Source organism: Mesoplodon densirostris, chromosome 4 (genome assembly GCF_025265405.1).
Source record: "Mesoplodon densirostris isolate mMesDen1 chromosome 4, mMesDen1 primary haplotype, whole genome shotgun sequence".
Taxonomy (NCBI): Eukaryota; Metazoa; Chordata; class Mammalia; order Artiodactyla; family Ziphiidae; genus Mesoplodon; species Mesoplodon densirostris.
The window spans coordinates 92,065,311-92,071,607 of NC_082664.1; the positions used below are offsets into that span (position 1 = coordinate 92,065,311).

General features: G+C 36.2%; 1 non-coding gene across 1 annotated transcript; it reads right to left on the reverse strand.

Annotated features, from left to right (window-relative positions):
• Positions 1-4,063: 4,063 nt before the first annotated feature.
• Positions 4,064-4,170, reverse strand: LOC132489938 (U6 spliceosomal RNA). The gene has a single exon (XR_009532303.1). It is a non-coding gene; the product is annotated as a U6 spliceosomal RNA (small nuclear RNA).
• Between the last annotated feature and the right edge of the window lie 2,127 nt (positions 4,171-6,297).

Sequence of the window (6,297 nt, forward strand, 5' to 3'; positions counted from 1 at the left end):
GAGGATGTTATTTGAGATTTGCAGGTGCAGGCTACCATCTCTATGAGGCAGAGGCACTTTATTTGTTTGCTCACTGTCCATGACTTCACCGGGCATGTTGGTGCATCTGGTTAAGCCCAGAGAAGAGACATTTGCAGGATCAAGCCTCACCATCTTATCAGTGTGTCAAGATGTTTTGAATGTAAAGACAGGGAATATTGTCCAGTGGTTCTGCTGCTTGAAGGGCCTTTTTCTGATTGTTTTAAAACGTGAATACTATTTTCATGGAAAATATTGTGTGGGGCTCTAGTATAAATAAGGTGTTACAATGAATTTTAATTGCATTTAAGCAGGCATTGCTACTACCAAAAGATGCAGGAAAATGTAATTGAGATCATTATAAAAAAATATGGATTTAGAGATAAGGCCTAATATAAAAACAGATTTTGGTAACTGCCTGGAGTAAATTGAAATTTGGTCTCAATGCTAATATTGTCTAATACATTCAAGAATAAAATACGGGCTTCATCTCGGTTATTGCTCCATGGAGATAAACTCCTCATCCATGGAAGATGTAATAACCCTTACTATGCAGTGCACATTAACAATACAACAACAGATTAACAAAGTAGGGTCTATTACTGGAGAATGATTTCACGTCAGCTTCAGAGCAGTTTACTCATTTCATAAGTCAGTGTAATAAAAGAGCGTTTTATTTCTCCAACATCCCTGAGGAAATGTGTGTGTGTGTGTGTGTGTGTGTGTGTGTGTCTGTATTTGGTCACATAAGTATGTTTTCATGATAACCCAGTCATGCCCTTTTATCACAAATCAAGTTTCTAATTTCACTGATCTTGATTTAAAAAATCTAGAATTTCATAGGATGGATATCAAAAACAACAACCGGAGATTAATAGGCTTTTAATAAATTAGTCCTTTATTCTTGTAACACCTGCTCTGGACTCCTAAACTGGGGCAATCACTAGGGCAGAAACTAAGCCAATAATAGGGGCTTAAATACACCAACCCTGTATTTTACATATAGCAGCTACTAAATAAATGTTGGAAAACTGAATTTCAAACAGTAGCCCTGAATATAAGGTCAAATATAAGGGGTTTGATACTCAAGGTATTCTGTTAGCAAGGGCTTATTTTCACATGGCCTGTATGTTTCTAGTAATAGCAGCAAACAACAGACCATTCTGAGTCATTACCATGAGTCTTCATAGGTAGACCCAGACATTCCACTTAAACGTAACTTGTGTTTGTTTTGTTATATCACTTTCATAAAAATTTGGGGGAGGGTACAGGAGATGAAAATTCACGTTTCCAATGCAGAAACTTGTGTTCAAGTATTTGCATTTTTATTAAAATACCTAAAATGATTGGGCAACTAATATTTTAAAAAAGAACTGTAGCTGTTTTAGTTATTGCTACTGAGCTTAGGACACTGTTGCAGATCTAAACAGTTTGAAATTTAGTGTAAATATAAATTTTAAAGAAAATGGGGTCATGACTGGCTTCTTTACTTTAGCTCATCAAGCCATTCTGTTTATAATATTTTCTGTCCCAAGTAGGAGGTGGAACCTTATCACATCTATGACTTAATGCTATTTTGGTTATATGATAACATTCACCATCAGAACTCCTGAAGTGCTGTACATTTCCTACAGAATCAGGGTCGGGTTCCTATGTTGTGTGGATGTAGTGGTACACCTTGACCTCTCTCTTCACTTACCCTGCCCAAACGTCGAGCTGAGCAGCCTCTTATTCCTTATTGGTACCTGATGCTTTCTTGGTTCTACCTCTCAGTGCATCCTCTTCCTTCTAAAGAAAAAAATTTTCCACCCATTTCCATGTGTTTATATCTTACTTACCTTTAATATTTTACCTCAAATGTCAAAAATTTTTGAAGAATTCCCTGATTCTTACATTGGACATGATTACTCTCATTTATAAAATCTCTCATATATTAAGTATCATTTTGATCTCATTTTGTGATGCTTTCTTTTCTACTCTACCAATAAGAACAAAATCACAAGGATAATGATAAATATTAAACCTTATTCTATAATATGAAAAGTTCGTTATGTACATTATCTCATGCAATCCACAAAACAACCCCATAGTGGAGATGATGCTATTATTATTCCTAATTCACTTAGGAAGAAATTCTTAGAGAGGGCGCAATAATTAATCCAAGGTCCGGTGGTTGGTTTTACACCTGGAATTCTAATTCATAGACCTTATTCTTAGCCAATAGGCAAGACTGTGCTTCACAGCTATACCTCCTTTTGCTTGTAACTTACCACTTTCTACTTTGTTGTGTAAATTACCTATGACCTGAATTACTATAGTTGTTGTTCCTTGAGGGCTAAAATTATGTTTGATTCTTCTTGGTATTTTAAACATGACTGAACTCAGGGTTTCACACTAAAGTAAGGGTGGTCCAAAACTATTTGGAGAACAACTGAAAAATTTGGAACCTTTCATATATTCTTTTATAGCTCTGACATGGAAGATTTATTGAGAGAGGAAAGTACTATGTTTAACTGTCATCAAAATAAAGTGGAAAATATAGCTTTGCCCAAAAGAAATGACATGTTCTGAAAGAATAAAATTAAAATGGGATTTTAAATCCATTATATAGTCTATCTGAAAATAAACAAGGACAGTCACCTAATTGAAGGAGTACATGTCTTTAAACTTTCACAGTCACTGTGTAATACTCATAAATGTGGAATCTGGAAATCTATTTCCCACTGAAATGAAAGAGATTATACTTGACTAAAAGAAATATTAATGAAACAATAGCTAATATTCATGATATTTTAATAAGTAATAGAGAAAGGAATAATAACATTTATTTATTTATTTATATTTTTAACTTTTTATTTTATATTGGAGTATAGTCATTTAACACTGTTATAGTTTCAGGTGCACAGCAAAGAGACTCAACCATACATATACATGCATCCATTCGCTCCCAAACTCCCCCTTTATTTATATTTATATCATGCAGATAGATAACTGACTGCTTTTCATCAAGATGATTGTCACTAAATTTACAGAGCCTCAATACTGAAGTAGGAGAAGGTGTTGAAAATAAGATATCTTATCTGGAGACTAATAACCTTTTTGTCGTTAATGAGCTATCTTATCTTTACTGCTCTGTTTTAGAAGCTCAAGAGAGTGACGACCTTGAATAAACACTGCTATTTCCATCATCATGTCCTGAGACTGATTCAGAGAGGAAATGTCTCATCAGAAGGATGGAATACAGTCCAGGCTTATGAAGTAGCAGATAGACCTGTGAGGAGCTCACCTTCTAAGATTGAAGAACCTTCTGTTCTGGATCATTTATCTTAGTCATCCTAACTTACACCCCCAATTGCACAATGAATGCTAAAAAGAGTTTAGACTTCCTTCAACCATCCTTGTTCATTCATGAGGTAAAAAGAGAGATGAGGATGAAAGCCTAGTTGATTGACAGTTTTTGATTATATTCTTAAGGGCCTAATTGAATAGTGTGTCCTATAAAACTTCCTGAACATCAAGTATATTCCCAATATTAATTATATTGTGCTACAAAAATCCAGTCACCTAGGAGGATTCATTCTGATTACTTCCCACCTATACATAGTTAACATCATGTAGACATAATGAGGCTGATAGAATTTTCATGAAATAGTTGTTGGATGTATATTGTTTGGATACTGGGATATCAACGTCTCTATCTAGTAATCCTCCATGCAAAGCTCTTCACAGCCAAATAATAATACAGCTAAACAATGTCACGAGAGGTACGCTTAAGGTCTTGATTTGCTGCTTATTTTCTTTCTTTTTTATTTAAAATATAATTTTATTTATTTATTTATTATACAACAGGTTCTTATTAGTTATCTGTTTTATAGATATTAGTGTATACATGTCAATTCCAATCTCCCAATTCATCCCACCACCACCAACCCCCGCCCCCAGCTTTCCCCCCTGGTGTCCATACGTTTGTTCTCTACATCTGTGTCTCTATTTCTGCCTTGCAAACCGGTTAATCTGTACCATTTTTCTAGGTTCGACATATGTGAAAAATATGGAATGCTTCACGAATTTGCGTGTCATCCGTGCGCAGGGGCCCTGCTAATCTTCTCTGTATTGTTCCAATTTTAGTATATGTGCTGCCGAAGTGAGCACTGCTGCTTTATTTTCTTCTTCAAGTTTATTCATTTATATACATATGTAAAATATACATATATACTAATTTCTGTCAAATTCTGTTCATAAGGAAATCTTTATGATCAGCGTTTTCAGGTTACCCCAAGAGCCTCACAAAAGATACTGAATTTTATGGTGCAACTTACACTGATACTTCCTAAAGAGTTCTGTGTTCTGTCTTTATAATGGAGTCTTTAGATTTCTTTAGACCTGCATCCCGCTTAGAAGTCCCTGACCATACTAAGCAAGTTCAATGATTCTTTCCTAGAGTCAACCAAATAAAAATAAAATTTCTTTTTCTATAATAAATGGTAGATCAGGATTTTTCTCCCTCTTTTCCCTGTACCTTATGCTTCTAACAAGGAGGCACATCTCCAGTGTTTTCTACCTTGATACCTTGCCGTTTCCACTGAGAATGTGTCACACCCCAGTTATATGTTACCTTCTCCAGGAAGAGTTCTCTTTTTGTCCAGCAGAATTGATCTCTTCATTCTCTAAACTTATAACTCTCTTGTAGCCCTTATCATATTATTTTAAATTTTAATACACATCTGATCTTCCCAGCTTAAGGATAAATTACTTGAGGCTAGGGAACATGCTAATCTCATCTTTGAGTCCACCACAGCTCATAAGGCAATGTCCAAAAAAGGTAGGGAGTAAATATTTGTCAGGAAAGAACAAGTGAATTGTCATTTTCCTAAAGACAATAATGAAGCCAAGTTTGTACCGTTTGTGTAAAATATTGGATAAGGTTGTCGAGATTGTTGCACACAGAATCTTTTCCTTTTTTATTGAGGCCATTAACATGAAGAAAAGGACTATGCAGACAATTATGAAGGATATATCTTAAGATAAGTAGTTAGAAAAATTTTTAAGATTTTGAAAAATACGTTTCACAAGAAACCAGAATTTAAAATATTATTTAGTTCTTTTTCTATGGGATTCTTAAATCCCACAGTGGATTTGCCACTCATAAGCACTCACTCTTGCTCTCTTTCTTTTTTAATCCTTCAGTTTCTAAGGTAACTTTTAATATCTTGGCATCATTCCATGGTCTTTGATGTGCTGGTACTTTTCTTATAAGGCCCTTTTTTGAGACTATACCTTTTGGTGATTTCAGAATAGAAAGAGATATAAACAGTGCATCTTCCCCATTGAATGTCATAATAGTTTTCAACACAGAGGTGTATTGCCCATGATTCTAGTGATTCAGATTCCTACTTTTCCTAGGGTAGAAAGAATATAGAGCCACAAATACCCTTCCTTTAAATTTAACTATACCATCTTTTTTTTTAATTTATTTTTATTTTTGGCTGTGTTGGGTCTTCGTTTCTGTGCGAGGGCTTTCTCTAGTTGCAGCAAGCGGGGGCCACTCTTCATCGCGGCGTGTGGGCCTCTCACTATCGCGGCCTCTCATTGCGGAGCACAGGCTCCAGATGCGCAGGCTCATTAGTTGTGGCCCACAGGCCTAGTTGCTCTGTGGCATGTGGGATCTTCCCAGGCCAGGGCTCGAACCCATGTCCCCTGCATTGGCAGGCAGATTCTCAACCACTGCGCCACCAGGGAAGCCCTAACTATACCATCTTAATGTCTTCTAATGTCTTCTAATGAAATATTTTCTGAATGGTTTGATGCAGGTGTCTGTGCTGGTTGGGGGTGGGTGGGTTACAAAGAATGAGATGAATGTGAGAGTTCAGGGATGGGCACAAAGCAATAATTGACATTTGACTGTTGTGGCAGAGCCTTTACCAGTATCCAGTCTGTGGTTCCTCAGTCTTAGGGAAACAAAACACTACTGTGCTTCACTGAACCCTTATCTTGCTTCCTGCAAGAGCTGAGTATAGCCTGAATCTTTTTCATGGTTCTCTATTTTACATTGAACAACACATAGCAGAATGTATCGTCAGTAAAGCCAGTAAGCTCTGATCCTAGTTGGGTATACCACATTTTTCCCCTCTGTATTACTTACAACTTCTCCTTGAACAAATTTAGCTGTACCATTTCAGGAAACAGAGGTTGACCAAAATCCTCAAGCACCTCTGGTTAAGAGGGATTTTCACTGCAATGCATACACATAATACTTCCAGGCATTCTGTATGGTGAGAG